Genomic DNA, 17,217 nt, shown 5'->3' on the forward strand with positions numbered 1-17,217 from the left:
GAGGGAAGGCCCCTCTAGCTCTGAGAGGCCTCAATTCCTGCATGCTAAGGAGGTGAAGAGGGAAAGGCTTTGGAGAGCAGGGGAGTGAATGTTATTGTTATAGTCCACTGGCTTAAGTCAACTATTCCTTGTCCAGTGTCCACAAAGTGCTATCTGATTGGATGAAAACGGATCCAACATCACAAATGTTCTTGCCAATTAGTGCTTTTGGCTGAAACAAAGATGATGAAATTCAACAGAGAAAAATGTAAAGTTTTCCATGTGAATTCAAGAAATGACCTCTACAAGGACAAAATGGGGGAGGCAAGGTGGCAAGTGTTGTCAGGGACCTGGGTGCTCCCAAGAGTTGGCAGGGCCATAAATGGCATATCATTGGGGGTGCCCTGAAACCAGGGAGGTTGTGGACCCTATCCCATTTTCACTAGAATCATCAGGTCCTGGATTGGGTTTAGCACTGGGAGTTACCTTTAGGAAGGGTAATGATCCACAGAAAGGCAGCCAGGGCAGTGAAGGACTGGGGACCATACCATATGATAATCCTTCTTTTTTTTGGTTTTGTTTTTGCAAGGAATGGGGCTAAGTGACTTGCTCAAGGTCACATGGCTAGTTAATTATTAAGTGTCCAAGACCGGATTCAAACTCAAGTCCCCCTGACTCTAGGACCAGTGCACTATCCACTGCATCTTGTAGCTGCCCATGATGATCCTTTTTTAAGGGACTGGGGATTTTGGAGAAAAGGAAGGCGAGAAGGGGGTGGCACCATAATGTTTTCAAGTATTTCAAGGGCTGTCACATGGACAAGGGATCATATGGACAAGAAGCAGCCTTGCTCTGCTTTGCCCTAAGGATAGCACCGGGGTAGTGGGGGAATGTTGTGGAGAATGATGGAGAAAAGCTTCCTAGCCAGGATGCCATCCCAGCTTGGAAGGGGAAGTCTCCAGGGCATGGGCACTTCCTCCTCCCTGGAGTTTTTTAAGCAGAACTTGGGTGACCCTTGGCCTGGGCTGAAGTACAAGCATGGGTCAATCTATCAAAGTCATTATTTTTTGGATTTAAAAAATGGTTTTAATTTTTAAACTTCATTTAAAACTTTTGAGTTCGGAATTCTCTCCCTCCTTTCCACCCTTCCCTCATCCATTTTGACCATCCTTTTTACGGGTCTGGGGAAAGGCATGTGCTATCAATTACACATGTGAAATCCTACATAACATATTTTTATATTAACCATGTTACAAAAAAGTAAAAAAAAAAACACAGTGGAAAAATGTCTGCTTTGATTTGTACACAGACTCTCTAGGGGTGGAGAGCATTTTTCATTATGGGTTCTTTGGAACTGTCTTGGATCAGTGGATCACTGAGAAGATCGAGATCATCCCACTGGGTCATCACATGGTGTTTCTATCAATGTGTACAATGTTCTCCTGGTTCTGCTCACTTCACTTTGCATCAGTTCATGTTCCAGGTTTTTCTAAAATTTACTTGTTTGTCATCTCTTATGGCACAATAGTATTCCACCACAATCTTATGCTATAATTTGTCCAATTATTCTCCAATCGATGGGCATTTCCTTGACTTCTAATTCTTCATCACCACAAAAGAGCTGCTTTCAATATTTGTGTACACAGAGGTCCTTTGTATTTTTATTTTTTAAAAATGTCCTTGGGATACAGACCAAGTAGTAGTAGCATTTCTGGATCCAAGGGGATGCACAGTTTTATAGCCTTTTGGACATAGTTCCAGACTGCTTTCCAGAAAAATTGGATCAGTTCACAACTCCACCAACAATGCATTAGCACCCCAGTTTTCTCACATCCTCTCCAATAAGGATCATTTTTCTTTTCTGTCATATTAGTGAATGTGACAGGTATGAGGTGATACCTCAGATTTGTCTTAATTTTCATTTCTCTAATCAATCATGACAGAGCATTTTTTTCATATGACCATAGATTTGGATTTGATTTTTTTATTTGTTCTTCTGAAAATTACTTATGTGGATTGGTCTTCTCTTGGGATCCATGAAGAGACTGGTCTGTGAACTTGGATGAGGTAAAAAAACCTCACATTGCTGTCTTCATGAACCTCTCAATTAAGTTTGACATTTCCTGTGTGTGCACATGCACACATATGTGTATGTGTGTGTATGCACGTGTGTGTGTGTGTGTGCGTGTATTGTGGAGGCGGGGGGAGTACCTTAGGCCTTCCCAGACTCTGGCAAAGGAGGCCAGAACACAAAAAAGACTCTCAAAAGCCCTTGGCCTATGGTTTCTGGAGCCTGTCGTGGCTCTGAGATTCAATCTTCATCTCTGTTTTCAGGGGTCTGGCCCCCCACTGACTATGATGCTGTCCTCAGAGGCCTCTCTGATTTCAGAGACCTGGGCAGGGCCTGCTGGGCATAGTTGATCTCTTTCCCTCCTCCTTTTTGGATGGGAGCATGGGGAACTGGGGCCCCAGGGCTTGTCCATTTTCCTGAGGGGGAACCCAGAAGGAGGGGCTCTAAGGAGGGCTTCCCAGCTCCCTGTACCTCAGTTCTGGCTCTGGTAGAGACTAAAGCCCCATGGCCTGAACCGGTCCCTCTTCTGGAGATCGGCTGGGCTGGATGCTCCCAGGACAGAGTTTGTTTAATAAATGGAATTCATCTGGTTTGCTTGGGGCTTCCATTCTCTGCCTTAACTGGGGGTGGGGGTGGGGGTATTAGGATACACAAGGGAGAGCAGGGTTCCAAGCTGGGGGTGCCACTGAGCACACAAGGCCTTTGGGCAATGGGGAGGAAAAGACCAGAAATAGCCCACCTGGCACCAAAGGCCAGGGAGGGGACCATGGCAGCCCCCAGCCCTGGGAGGAGGGAGGGGAGGCTGGGCCTTGGGGAGCAAGAAACTCAATGTGGAGCAGCTTTTGGGCAGAGACCTACCAGGGTGGGGGCAGGGCCGGCACAGGCCTTCGGCCCAGAGTTGGGGGGAGCTGCACATCTGAAAGGGATCACCCACACAGTCACACACACTCATCCACTCACCACGCACACTCTACTACACGCACACGCACACGCACACGCACACGCCGGGCTGTCCAGGGCCCCTCCCACCTCCCACCCCAGGGCCAACGCCCCTGGGCTGTGCTGTCTAGGGAAGAGCGGCAGCGCCCTCTAGATGACTGGGCCTGGCCTGCGGTGTGGGGGAGCAGGGAAAGGGGGAAGGAGACAGAAGAGGGAGAGAGGGGAGACAGAGACAAAGGCAGAGAGAGGAGAGGAGAGAGGAAAGAGAGAAAGAAGAGGGAGCTGGAAGACAGGGGCAGGTGCCTAGCCGAGGGCCCGGCCCTGCAGAGGGGTGCTGACTGGTCTTTGAGAAGTGATGAAGGGCTCCAGTGCCCATCAGGGACCTGGGAGAGGGGCATTGCCCTTGACTTCCATCCCTCCCTCATTCTGTAATCGAGGCCCGGGTGGTGGGGGAGTTCTAACAAAGGTCCCTTCTGGAAGCCCCCTTTCAGTTCTCTGGGGAGCCATTAATCTCCAGTTGTTTGGGGTCTGTCCATGACATCCCAACATTAATTAAGCACCTGCCGTGTGCACAAACATTTGCTTAAGTGGAAAGGATTCGCTCTAAATTCACTTCCTCCTGTCTGCTGTGCCCTGGACTAAGCCTCTGCGGGGGGGTCTCTTCAACTGAATTCCCACTCAACATGGAGCTAAGGTGGCCTCACACTTACTCTGTCACTTCCTTTCCATATCACCGGCTCTTGGTACCTGCCCGAATCCCCTCAGGAGGAGGCACCTGCATGGGACCTGCTCCTGGAAGAAGGCATTCTATGACAGAATTGGAAAGTGATTTAGGACTATGGCTTTCAGGTTAAGAGGCCTAGGAGGAGATAGAATCCAGACGTTGACAACAAAAGCCTGGACCAATCCCACTAACATGATGCTGAGTTCTCAACATCAAAGAATACCACCACCCCTGCCCTCTCCCTTGAGGAGGCCTTCACTCAAGTCTGGGATGGGGTGAGATGGCAGAGGGAGATGGTGCTGGCATCCTCCAGGTTAGCTCATTGGGTGCTGGGAGACCTAGACCACTCATGGGTGAGATGGCCAGAGGGTTTTCCCCCAACCATCTGGCACATTTTTAGACTTCATGAGTTGGACACTACTGGCAACCATATGAAGCAGGAATGGTGAAGAATAAATGGGGTGATCCAACATGCTCCTTACATGTCTCTTAGGGCACAAAGGGTGGAGGGAGAGATGGAATGAATTCAGAAAAACATTGGGATCCTCCAGGAAACCAACAAGAGAGGGGGCAGGGTGGGATCTCCTTGGGTGACAGTGTGGAGCCCTTCAGACACTTCCTGAATAGATCATTGAGCATCAGGGTGGGCAGCCCTAATGGTCAAGCAGGGAGCTGGTAGGACCCCAGAGAGGGAGAGTCGGGAGGTGACCTAGAACCCAAATGGATGGAGAATTGTGAGTCCTACATGTTCAAGATATGATCTTGGATGATCCATTTCACTTTGCTGGGCCTTGGTTTCCTATAAAATGAAAGCATTGGACTAAATGAGGTCTATATCTCCCATTTCTAACATTTGTTGATTTTCTTAAATGCTAAAGTTTTTAAAAAAAGTTCTTTTTTCCAATTACATGTAAAGTTAGTTTTCAACATTCATTTTTTTTAGGTTTTCATAAGGCAAACGGGGTTAAGTGCCTTGCCCAAGGTCACACAGCTAGGTAATTATTAAGTGTCTGAGACCGAATTTGAACCCAGGTACTCCTGACTCCAGGGCCAGTGCTTTATCCACTACACCACCTAGCCGCCCCTACACATACATTTTTGATAAGATTTCGAATTCCCCAATTTTCTCCCTCCCTCTCTTTCCTCCCCCCGCCACCATGATAGCTAGTAATCTGATTTAGGTTATTCATGTACCGTCATGTAAAATATATTTCCAGCTTAGTCATGTTGGGAAAGAAGAATCAGAACAAATTGTAAAAAACTGTGAGAAAGAAAATATCAGACAAATTTTAAAAAGTGAAAATAGTCTGCTTTGGTCACTTTCAGGTTCCAGAGTTCTTTCTTTGGATGTGGATGACGTCTTTTGGAATTGTCTCTGTTCATTGTGTTGCTGAGAAGAGCTAGGTCTATCATCACATAACATTTGATGATTCTATGACCCTGTGCTTTACCTAGTGTCTGTGTCCTGGGTCAGTCTGACATCTAGAGACATGCCATGATGTCATTGTCTGAGGCTTCATAGGATAATAGATGGAGAACTCTAAAGAGCCTTAGAAGCCTTTCACTTCCTCCCATTTTATAGATGAGGACACTGAAGGGCTCTCCTCATTAGTTCAAGCCATTCCCTTTCATCACAGGTCTACCCATCCCACTACAGGTATTTTGGAGAATTCTCATGGTCTGAAGCTTCTGTGACTACAGATTGTATCATACTGGAGCTTAAACCCTTCTCCACTCTTGTAGTCAAGAGATGAGTGAGAAAATGTGTCTCTTTTCTGCTGACCTGGGTAAGACCTTTTCCTACTGTTTTTGGAATGTTCTGTCTTGGGTGAATGATGGAGTGGTCCCTCAGGACAAATTTCTCCGACGCTGACCAAACAGAGCAGCTCTGGGAACAGCCCCTGGGACTGAGGTCAGTCCTACCATTGGGTGGGATGTATTGAATGTGTCAACCACCTTTAAGTACTACCACCTCACTGTTCTGGTTAGACTGCCCCCACCTCCACCCCTCTCTGGGCTTGGAGCTATATTTTGATTTGTTCCTGACTTGATCCATGCGATCAAGCCAGCCATGAAGAAACAGGCCTAGTCACGTCCCCATTTTAATGTCCTATTCCATGCACAGAGCAAGAGTTTGGAAAGCCATTCCATGCATCTGAAGAAGACGGAGGACTTACTGATGACGCACTTCCCCCCTTGTCTCCAGATCATGCTTTTTTCCTAGGAGCAAATCTCCTTCCTGGGCCATTTTGGCAAGTCTGGAACTATTTACACAGGAGTGTGTAAGTATGGGCTTGGAGCAATATTTGCACATAGGAATTCTCCAATTTATAGCGGTGGGTGGTAGTGGTGGGCATGGCCAATTGGGATCAAAGACCTTAGCCTACAAAAGCAAGGTCTCCCACTGCATCCAGGGCCATCTCCAGTCGTCCTGATCCAGATCTGGACCCTGGACCAGAGGGCTCTGGAGAAGAGTTAAGCTGGTGACATTCCTCCCCCCCTTAAATCTAAGTCACTTGCATGTCATGGCATCACCTGCCTGATGTTAGGGTCCTTTTGAAAACTAAGGACAGTCTTCCAACAGCTCGTGTCAGCAGCAGTGACAGCTGGAGCTTCAGATGGAGTGAGAAAGGAGTTGACAGACTCTGTTCCTTCTCGTCTTCCAGCCTTGACTCATCTCTCCTGACCTCCCTGCTCCTGTCACCTATAGGTGGTGCTTGGAAAGCATCAGCGGGATGCCATGGGGAGGGCTGTTTCTAGACACATCCCCTGAATCCCTTTTGCTACACATCTTTCTATCTTTATGACATTTGTGTCAAGCCCGGGAGCATCCAAAAGACATGGGTAGTCCTTGTGAATTTGAAAAATGAATGGATTAGATGAAGCTCTGTCCAGTTGGAGTATGATGTGACCCTGGCAGCCTGGGCAGACAGAGTGTTGGCTTGGGCATGAATCTTGGCTCTGACATGGCTAGCTAGCAGCTATGGGACTCTATCCACCCACTGTACCTTCAGAAGCCTCATTTTCTTTATCTGGGTGGATCAAGAACTCTGATCACCACGATGGATGGCCAACCTCAATTTCAGAGGACTTACGGTACAACATACTGCCCACCTCCAGGACAGATGGAGGATTGTCTTTTAGACATAGCTAAGGGAAGATTTTTTCCCCTTGACTACACACATGCACACACACACACACACACACACAGTCACGCACTCATACACACACACACACACACACACACACACACACATATTTCTGTAATGGTTCTGGCCCCTCACAGACATGGTCCCCTTCATGTCTGATTGGTCCTGGCCCCAGCCAGGGGAGCCACTCTGTCCAGAGAACTCAATACTCATGATGCTGCTCCCTTGAGCCCTTCTCATGATCAGAGAGAGCCCGGGTCACTGACTCAGGAAACAAAGACCCTTGGACCCCAGGGAGGACCACAATGACCTTGCTTTCTCTCACTGGCTGCTGCAGCACCAGTAACTATAAGCACACCAGTGACCCGTCCAGCTGCAGGCCTTCTTCATGCAGAGCCTGTCAGCTGGGCATGGTGTGCCACTCTGCCATGGAAGTCTTCTTCCCAGGGTACATTTTCCCCAATGGCCAAGCACTTCCTGCTACATTGAAGCCCTCTGATAACAGCTACAAGGAGGAAGGCGGACCACTGAGAGTCCACGTTCTGGTGAGCTTGGGAACGCGGAGGGGCTGGGGCACCTGGACAAGGTGCCCAGGAGTCAGAGCATTAGAATCCAAGTGGATCTTGCAGGTCTCCCAATCCACCCCCTGCCATTTTATCTCATTTTAAATTTCTGTGTAACTGGAGGGTCCTGACAAGCTGGACATGAGGCTGCTCGTGGTCAGTCTCTAGGTCTTTCCCAGTGCTTGGGGAACACCGACTAGCCTTCAGACTCGGGGTCTGTTCCCCTGACTGGCCCCAGGAGCGGGGCTGCTGTGCTCTTGGCAGCAGCTGGGAGGTTTCGCCAGGAATCCTCCCAGAGTAGTTGACTGGTTCTATCCATTGGGCAGAGAAAAGAACAGTAACAGAGGGCCCTGGTGCTGAGGGAGGGTGATCATTAGGGTTATTTTAAGGCTCATTAGACAGTTTTAGATCAGTTGCTTCATCCAATCCACGTTACAACTCCAGGAGGGAGGTGCTAGAACTATGCCCATTTTACAGATGAGAAAACTGAGGCAAATAGGGGAGAAATGACTTGCCCAGGGTCACACAGTTAGCTGAGGCAGGTTATGAACTCAGGTCTTTTGGACTCCAGGCTCTGGAGAATTCTGTCTTAGGCTAACGTGACTTTTTTTAGGTTTTTGTAAGGCAATGGGGCTAAGTGACTTGCCCAAGGCCACACAGCTAGGTCATTACTAAGTGTCTGAGGCTGGATTTGGACTTGGGGCTGGTTGCTCTATCCACTGCGGCCACCTAGCTGCCCCAGCTAACATGATCTCACAAAATTAAGGAGCTGCGTGGTACGATAGAAAGAGTGCCAGAGGCCCTGGGTTGAAATCTGAGCTCTTCCAATTTCTACTTCAACTTTCCTATCCTCAGTTTTTTCTCCTGTAAAACGACAGGGGTTCAAGCTCACGCTGAGGGGGTGCCTCGGGGCGATAATGGAATGGCTGTGTGACCACAGGAAGACTCCTCTCCCCTCTGGGCCCCAGATGCTTCCTCCATAAATGAGGGCCCAGTGCTGGGTGACTTCAGAGACATCTGGCACTCTGCACAGAGGCCTTGGACCTGAGCAAAGGTGCTGTGCTGTCCTGGGAAGTGGAGAGACCCCAGGGTGGGAAGCAGGGGCAGACTGCTTGGGATGTTTACATTGCTTTGCTCTTGGCCTTTGGGACAATAGCAACAGCAATAATAATACCCGGCATCAAGGACCCCGAGCTCCTTCAAATTGTTCTGAACGTGCTTTCCTTAGTTGCCTTATCCGTCCAAGGGGGTTAGAAGCCCCGAAGGGTGGACGGGGTGTGCCCTGGAGGAAAGGGGCTAAGTGGGTTCATTGGCTGAAGTCAGAGAAGAAACCTCAGGGTTCCCAGGCCCTTGGATTTCCTGCTGTGCTTCGGGTTGGTCACACGTGGCCGGACACACACACACACACACACCTGGTGGACCCCGTGGGGGGGCTGGTTCAGCATGTCCTGGACCAAGGCAGGAGGGGGGGTGGTCCTCGCTCTGCACGTCGCCCACCCGCTGGCCCACATGGGCTTGGCTGGCGGGGGATGGGTTAACTCTGTTCCAGTGACCTCATCTTGGCTGCGGGTTCCATGGAAAAACAAACCATCTGGTAACCATCTAGCTTTATAGCGTCTGGGCCTGTGGGGAGGGGGGGCTGAGCGGCCGCTGCCTTGGTGGGAGTGGAGGCCCAGGCCCCTCCACACACATGTGGACACACACACACACACACACACACACACGGACACACATGCTCCCACGCTTCCTCCTCTCCTAGATCTGGACCCTCAGCTTTCCCAAAGGGGCCGGCTCCTGGCAGATGTGCCAGTTGGGGCCTGGTCTCTGGGCAGAGGGGTTTCCTGTGCCAGGGTCTCTGGGCTTGCCATGTTGGGGTTGGCATTTCTTGTTGAGTCCTGGCATTGTCCCCAAGTGCATGGGAGGCTTTCCTTGGGGGGGGCACAGACAGCCGGAAACAGGCAGTGGTAGGAGGGCATTGGAGCTCCTGCCACGGGGTGGGGCTGGGAGGGAAGGGGTTGGAGGGGATCCGGACCCCCTGCCCAAAGCAGACGAGCAGCGCTCTTCTTGGGCTGCAGGACAGCCATCCCGTGGCATTTCTATGAGTCTCTTCCCCTCCCCACCCCAACACCAGCACACACACACACACACACACACACACACACACACACACACAGCCTTTTCATGGGTCCAATTTCCTCCCACTCATTAATGACAGGCCTGGGGTCCTCCAGTGCAAGGCACGACTAGACCCCTGCTGGCTGCACGTACACCCAGACATGCCCAGCCCTCTCAAGGAGCCAAGAAAGACCTCGGTGGGGAGCCCCAGGCCCTCCCCCTCCCCCAGGAAGGACTCTGTCTCTGCCCCAAGTCCTGGTGACCCAAGCCCCATGGGGATGATGTCAGTCTGTGCTAGCTTCAGAGGGGGCCCCAAGGCTATGGCTCGGGGGGAGGGTATCTCCCAGCCTCCAGTTCCTCAGGCACCTCTGCTCCCCTGCTCAAGAGCCTTCTGGGGTTCCATGTCCCTGGGTGTCCCTCAATTTGTGTGCCTGGAAGCTTCCAAGAGGCATTCCTCCCCTTCCAGTTGGTTCTCCCAGAGACCCTAGAAAAAGCCCAGAGGCCAACCTCTCCCCATTTCAGAGTCCTCCTGGTGAGGAAGGGATGAGTCTGTTCATTAGCAATCTGGTGAGGGGTCACTGGTGCGAGAGCTGGGCATCTCCTGGCTAAAGCAGTTCTGGATGGGCAGGAGTGTCAGTGGTCACCTAGGCCTCCTAGGCATGCCTGGCAGGGTCTCCTGCTCTGCAGGAAGCCTTGTGGCAGCAGGAGCTGGGGCCCGGGGCTGGCTGCCATGAAAAGCTGCTGAGGAATGGGAAAGGCAGGAAGAGGAAGAGAGGCCTGCTGGCCAGGCTATGGGCACCAAAACTTCTCAGGAGCTCTTCAAGGAAGCAAGGCCCACCACCTATGCCCGCTGCCAAGGGCAGTCTGGGAGTTTGACTGCAAAGCATTTGGTTTTGATTCTCCAGAAGTCTGGGTCTAAATGGGAGCCAGGTTGGAAAGCATCAGCTGACGTGGCGGATGTGCAGCCTTTGGGTTTGGACACGTAGGAATCTCTCCCCCTCATTTCCATGGAACGTTGTCCTCGAGATGGTTTTATTTTGACTCAGGATGGGTTGGGGGAGTGGGGGGCAATGGAGAGCTAAATCTTACCCATTCAGACTGGTCAAGGGGTGCTCCATCTCTGGCCAAGAATCTGTCCCCCTTCAGTCGGGAGCCCTGGTCCAAGTGAAGTGCGCTCGCCTGGCAGCTTCTCTTGGGGGGTGAGGGGCAGAAGTCCGATTCCCTTCTTTTCTAAATATAGATCCCTAATGTCCTTCCTGAAATGGAGAAAACAGAACTTAATGAGAATCCAAGAATGTCCCCCTCCCCCATTGCTCCTGATTCTATTCTTTGGGGTTCCAAGAACAAGTCCAATACTTCTTCCCCATTCAAGACCTGTTTCTGACCCTTTGTTAAAGAAGGCCACAACGTCAGAGAGGGGATGCCATGACAGGCAAGTGGATTGGGTTTGGGGGGGCGCTAAGTCATCAGCCTCACTTTCTCCTCCAGAGTCACCTGGGTCCAGCGGCCAGATGGGAATCAGGATGAATGGAGATGGCCTTGGAGGTGAGGCAGTCTGGGTGAAGTGACTTGCCCAGGATCACACAACCAGCCACAATTAAACTCAAGTCCTCCTGACTTCAGGACTGCCATTCTTGTCAAGTTACCATGTTCCCTCATAACTCTCCTCTTCTCTTGTCCAAGAATCTCCTGGTCCTTCAGATAAATGCCTGTCCCCAACATACGATGCCCAGCAGATGTGGTCCAGCCACAGCCGAGGGCAACACTACTGTCCTGGACTTGGGACTCCTTTGGGTTTTTCCCTTTGGCTCCTGCCCCTGCGGGCACCTAAGGACTCATTGTTCAGTACAGTCAAAAGGAGAAGCGAGAAGAGAATGGGGCCCAATGGGAAGCACCTTCTCAGGGCTGCTCTCTTGCCATTGGTCTCCACAGTGGGATCTCTGCTGGCAGCTGCTGTCCCCCCTTTCCATTCCCCCATTGGAGTGTTCCTGGGGTTCTCTAATGACTACCGTTCCCACTTTATGCTTCCCTCCCATGATCTTCTGGTGTTCAAAGAAGTAAACCCCCCATGACAAGTGAAGGACTCCGGAATCTTGGCTCCTTCACTAGAAGACCTCCAACAATCAAGGCAGAACTTGCCCCATGGATGTCTGTTAAGCTGGCAGATGTCCTGGCCTGATGGGATTGGAGATTGTACCTTGTGCTAGTCAGGAGATTGGACACACTGGGCCTCTAGGGGACTCTGACAGCTCCCCAGCTTCTCCCACCTTGAGTTGGGAGATTGCCTACCATCTCTCCCAGGATCTGGTTCCTGTTTGAATGACCATAGCAACTGACCTCCTAGGCCCGATACATTTTTCCAGCATGACTGCATAAGAAAGATTGCCCAGGGTCACTGAGTCAAAGAAACAGGCAGAGATGGTGGGGACTAACATTGTCTTAGGACTCAGGCCCTCTGTTTGGAGGGGGAAGAACGTGACTTGTATGAGTTTTTACCCAGTGACTCCCCATTCCTTACCTTTGGGTAGATGGGGACCAGGGGCTCCCTATTCCAGCTGCTGATGAAGTGGCTTTGATATCACCCCATAGGGTATGGCTTGGAGCTGGACTTGCCAAAGGCTGACTCTCTTCTTCCTTTCCCTCCCACTCTCTTCTCCCCTTTAAATGCTCTTCCCCATTAGTCAAGGCCTCTGCAGCTCACTCCCATTGTGAAGGCTGGGTCTGTCCCAATCCAAATGTTTCCCAAATCCTTGAGGTGTGCAGGCCATGATGTAACGTCTTCTCAGCCACTCTTTAATTCTATTGGGTAAAGCTCAGGTTGGGCCAGGGATGGTGATGGCAGGCCCCACTGGAAACAATACTCACTGGTCTCCCTTTTTTGAATCTAGTGAAAACACTAGGCAAGAGAACTTGGGTGAAGGGATAGCAGAGGAGTGAATTACCCTTCTCTTGGTCTGTTGGCTGTTTGGGGTCAGTCATGATTCTTACTGGGACTCCCACAGCACTGCCGATCACCTGGTCAGCAGGAGACCCCAGAGGGTCCACCCAAAGTACCTGCATAATGGGGTTGTAGGAACTGGAACCAGCAGATGGGTCTCACCTTGTCTATGACCACCTAGTTCTGGTGTACAGTTTTTTCTGGTGTACAGTCTGGTGACCCTTCTGTGCAGTCTTGGAAGCCAGGGTTATAGGCACAAATGACCCAGGACAGCTCTAAGAAGCTTGAGCAGCTCATCTCTCCCCTTCCATTTATTAGGGGAGGCTTCGGCTGGCGTCCCTCCAAGGACTCCAAAGAGTCCAAGTAGCCAGCATGTTGTGTCTGTGTCTGCTTGTGGACACATGTGAGGCCCATGACCAGGTACTGAACTGCTCTGAAGTTCAGGGTCAGAGCACAGCTAAGGGGGATCTGAGCTGTGAGGGGTATCCAGAGCCAGCTTAAAAGCTGATGCTCCTGCCCTGACCACTTGGAAAGGCCATCTAGGGCCAGAGATTCCCCATGATGGCACCACACCTGTAAGGGGTCATGTCCCATTCCTTTCTTTGTGTTTCATGAGAGAGGCTCTAGTGCCTGACCCCAAAGGATTTCATTTTGTCACCTTCCTAGGTTGGAGTACTCTTGGGATTGTCCTCAGGCTTGTGGCTGGCTTGCTTAGTCACTAGAAATTGGGGCGGGGGTGGCCTCTATGAAGGTTTGGCCCTGATTTCTCTGAGGAAGAGCCATAGCCTCAGATCCTAGGAGAGCTGTTTCCCCCTCCTCCATTTTGTCTTTGTGGAGTTGATTTGGCTCATTTTTTGGTATTTCAATGGATCTTTAATCTCTCCAATGTGGGTATTCTCCCAAGGGTGCAAATGGTAGCCCATCATGCTGTGTTTTTTGCAATGTCCTCTACGAAGGGGGCTTCTCTGCCATTCTGAGAGATCTCTTCCTATGCTTGGATCCCATTGATTGGTGCTCATGGATCATCTTTGGCTGTCCCTCTCTCTCAATGCCTAGGCATCTCTGCTTCTTTCCCAGACACCTCTCTGAGGACATCTTTCACACCATTTCTTGCCCTCCTTCCTGTGTTCCTGGTGGCACCGTAGGGAGGGGGAGCATCATGTTGGGAAAGATAGCCTTGGTAATGGCCTATGAGTCTTACTGTCACCACATGGCAGTCCATGGGTCTTTGGGCAGTCTTCAACTGCATTCTTTTGTGGTCTTTTATAGGACTCAGCCATACTGTGCTACTGGATAGACATGATTGAGAGAAGGTCTGAGAGGTGAGTAATAGAGGCAGGGGCTTGGGGATGGATTTTTTGAACCATCTCTGATTAGGTTAAGATTTGAAGGGGAGCTTGTGACTTGGCAGAAACTGGGGACCGAGACTGCTTTTGATCCCACCTATTTAAGGTGGGAATATCAGGTGAAAATTGAAGGTTAGTGATGCCTCTGGTACACACGAGCCTTCATTCAGGGCCTAACTTGCCTCTATATTTCACCTTATGTGTGCAAAGTGGTGGGCAGACACTGTGGTCATTTAGCCTCAGAATATTCCCATGAGGTACTTCTCCATTTGACAGATGGGGAAACTGAGGCCAAGAGGTCTGGGAGGTCTTCATACCCAAGCTCTTCTTCCACCAGGGTCTCTGTGTCACACCCCACCACCTCACCACCTACATACAATGCCGTTGGGAGCATGGCATGTTGGCGGCCCAGCATGTGTAGATGGTTGGTGCGGCGCCCTTAGGTGCATTGCTGCTGTTCAGAGTATCTCTGGATGAGGGATGTCAGTCAACAGAGAGAATGGTTGAGGGAGATCAGTGACAGTGCTAGGGTGGAGACCACCAGCCTGGTACCATCTGAGCTGGCTGAGGACCATGACAGCCCTCACCTTTCACAGTAGGCACCTTAAACACTTCCTTCTTCTACGGGGTTGGTGTGAGGATCAAATGAGAAAACATGAAGAAGCTCTTTCCCCACCTCCAAGCACTGTGTCCATGGTCATTATTATGATTATTAGTTATTAGATCCAGGAGTGGAGTCTGAGAGTGAGAGCCCCCCTTCCTCAGGCACCCAGGCCTCCCCCAGATGGCGGCCAGCTTCCTCTTCTAGAGATCAGCTGGAGCCAAAGCAGGCTTAGAGCCCCACCTGCCGGCCATCTGCGGAAGAACGCCCCCATCTCGTACAAGACCCTTCATGTCCCCTGAAGGACTTCCAGGAGTGGATGGGGATGGACTGACCTAAGCCCCTCACAATCTCTCCATGGTCCATGGTCCCATGGTCCTCAGTGGCTCATATAAGAGAGGGCCAACCAGGGGCAGGAGCGAAGTCGGTAATCATGGTGGACCCCTACATTCTGGTCCTAGTCTTGTCTGTCACCAGTGAGTAATTGCCCCAAGATTTGCCCCACCCTGGTGAGCTGGCATTTCAAATCAGTGCTCTTCTGAATCAGAACGTCCCCTGAATGTCGTGCCTTGGGATGGAGACCGGCTTGCTCCATTTAGTGATGGAGAACCTCCTCCTCCCTCTGAAGCAGCGGCCATCCATGGAGAACAATGGAAATGTTTAAGGGGCTCTCTCGTTGGTGGCTTCATGCAGGCCCCAGCATGCGGGGGACAGGAAGATGGCAGCCATCTCTGATCAGGGCTGCCTGGTGGAATTATGGCTGCCCCAGAGCCTAGGTAGTGAATTGAGGCAGGTGGTCACCAGTTAAAAAGAAATGGGTTTAATGAGGGTGGAGAGGATGGCTGCTATTTGTGTCTCTGACAAAGAGCTGCTTCTCATCACCTTGTCCAGATCTTTGTCAAGTAGGTAGGACAGTTAGGGCATGAGGAAGAAGGGGCAGGGTTGTCGGAGCCTCTACCTTGGGTCTTTGGCCTCTGTTCTTTTGACCTACTTTCTCCATCCTATATTGAAGTAGCCAGGAAAGAAGCCAAGGTAGACCCCATCTTGGGGAGGAGGATGGCAACCTCGGGCCATCATCCAGATGCTTGGTCTCTAAGACATTCCACATCTGGGCAGGTAGGAACACCTTGATGATTCATTGGGTTTTCCAGCTCCCTACTAGATGGGGCCGGGGTTGTTTCAGATGAGACTTATAACTGGGGTTTTTATCACAGCTCTAAGAAGGATATATTTAAGAGAAATGTAAACTGAAACTCCTCCTCATTCTCCCAGCCTCCCCTGAGGCTAACAGTTCTGGCAGGAAGTTCCATGGCCTCCCTTGGGAGAAGAGCTCTCAGAATGGGGAAATATCATCCCAGGCTGGGAAATTCTCATTCCATCACTTAAGAGAACTGCAAAACCCCACTATTCATGGTGCCTCTTCACTGTCAGGGAGATTTGGGCATGGCAGACACTGTTAAACGGGTCTTCCTCCAGGTGCCTATGTCACCCCAATCTGTCCCCAAAACTCATTTTAAAAAGTCTTTGGTGGCTCTGCTTTTCCAGCTCTGAAGACTGACATTTTAGGGGCTTAAGAACAACTTGTGTGTGGTGCAACTATGGACCCTTGATGGCCATGTCATCACAGTGGTTTGGGCTTGGAGAGTTGAAGGAAAATGCCCACAAGTCCCTGGTGCCAAGGTCAATGGTGACGCTGCTTAGAGTCATCAAAGACCAAGTCAAGACTTAAAAGAATGACTAGGGAGCAGAGTGAGCAGCATTTCTCACATGGAGAAGGCCAGAAAGGAGACTTAGGCTCTTCTGTGGCCAGGAGAATGGGTGCTCGCCAAAGCTTAGCAAGAGACAAAAGCAGAGCAAATCGGCCCCAACTGGGCAAATGACCCACGTTCCATTAATGGAGGCCAACGCTGCATCCAGACCCCAGCCAGCCTCAATAGCTTCGAGGATCTGAGGCTGTCAGGACATCTGCAGCCAGAGAGGGCTGGGAGCAAGAGCTCAGGTCAGAGGGGAGGAGGCTGAAGTGAGTCCAGAGGATCAGGACTTAGTCATACTGTGTGGACAGACATGATTGAGAGAAGGTCTGAGAAGTGAGTAATAGAGGCAGGGGCTTCACCTTCACTCAGCAGGCTGCCAAGAGGCCTCTGTCCCTAGTTGTGACTGGTGTGAGCTGACCAAAGGGGTCACATTCTGTCCAGGGGCCAGGTCAGAAGGGAAAGGCCTCATCCCTGACTGAACTTGAAATCCAAGCTGGTTCTTTTGAATTTTTTCCCCAGGAGTCAAAACCACTGCTAGTCCCTGGGTGCCAGACTTGACCAGCCTTGATTTAGCAGGGCTAGACCCACCCTTCCATCCTTCTGGGACACCTCATGGAGCCTGCCCGTTGATTCTGGGTGTATTGAGGGAAGACAGTATTCAGAGAGGCCAGAGAACCCAGCAGGCATCTGAGGGAAGAGAAATTCATGCATGCAGGAGGGGTCTTATGTATGTCTGTAATAGGGCACAAGGGCTTGTAGAATCAGCAGATGCAACTGAGGGGCGATAACTAGAGAATCAGAGGTTGTAAAGCCACATGTTTGGATTTGAGGAAGACTTTTTTAAAGACAAGAAGCCAGGATTTCAAAACATGAAGATAGCAAAGGATCTAGGGAGGGATCCTTCATTCAGGAATATCCTCTTACCCTTTCCCCCACTCCAGGCTGCCCCAAGCTCCCCCTGCCCCACTCCAGTCTGACAGAGCAAGTAAGGCAAAAGGGGTGGGGGAGGGGAGACAGGGCTTGGATTTACCCAAAGTC

The sequence above is a fragment of the Macrotis lagotis genome, chromosome 5 (assembly GCF_037893015.1).
Source record: "Macrotis lagotis isolate mMagLag1 chromosome 5, bilby.v1.9.chrom.fasta, whole genome shotgun sequence".
In the NCBI taxonomy this organism is placed as follows: domain Eukaryota; kingdom Metazoa; phylum Chordata; class Mammalia; order Peramelemorphia; family Peramelidae; genus Macrotis; species Macrotis lagotis.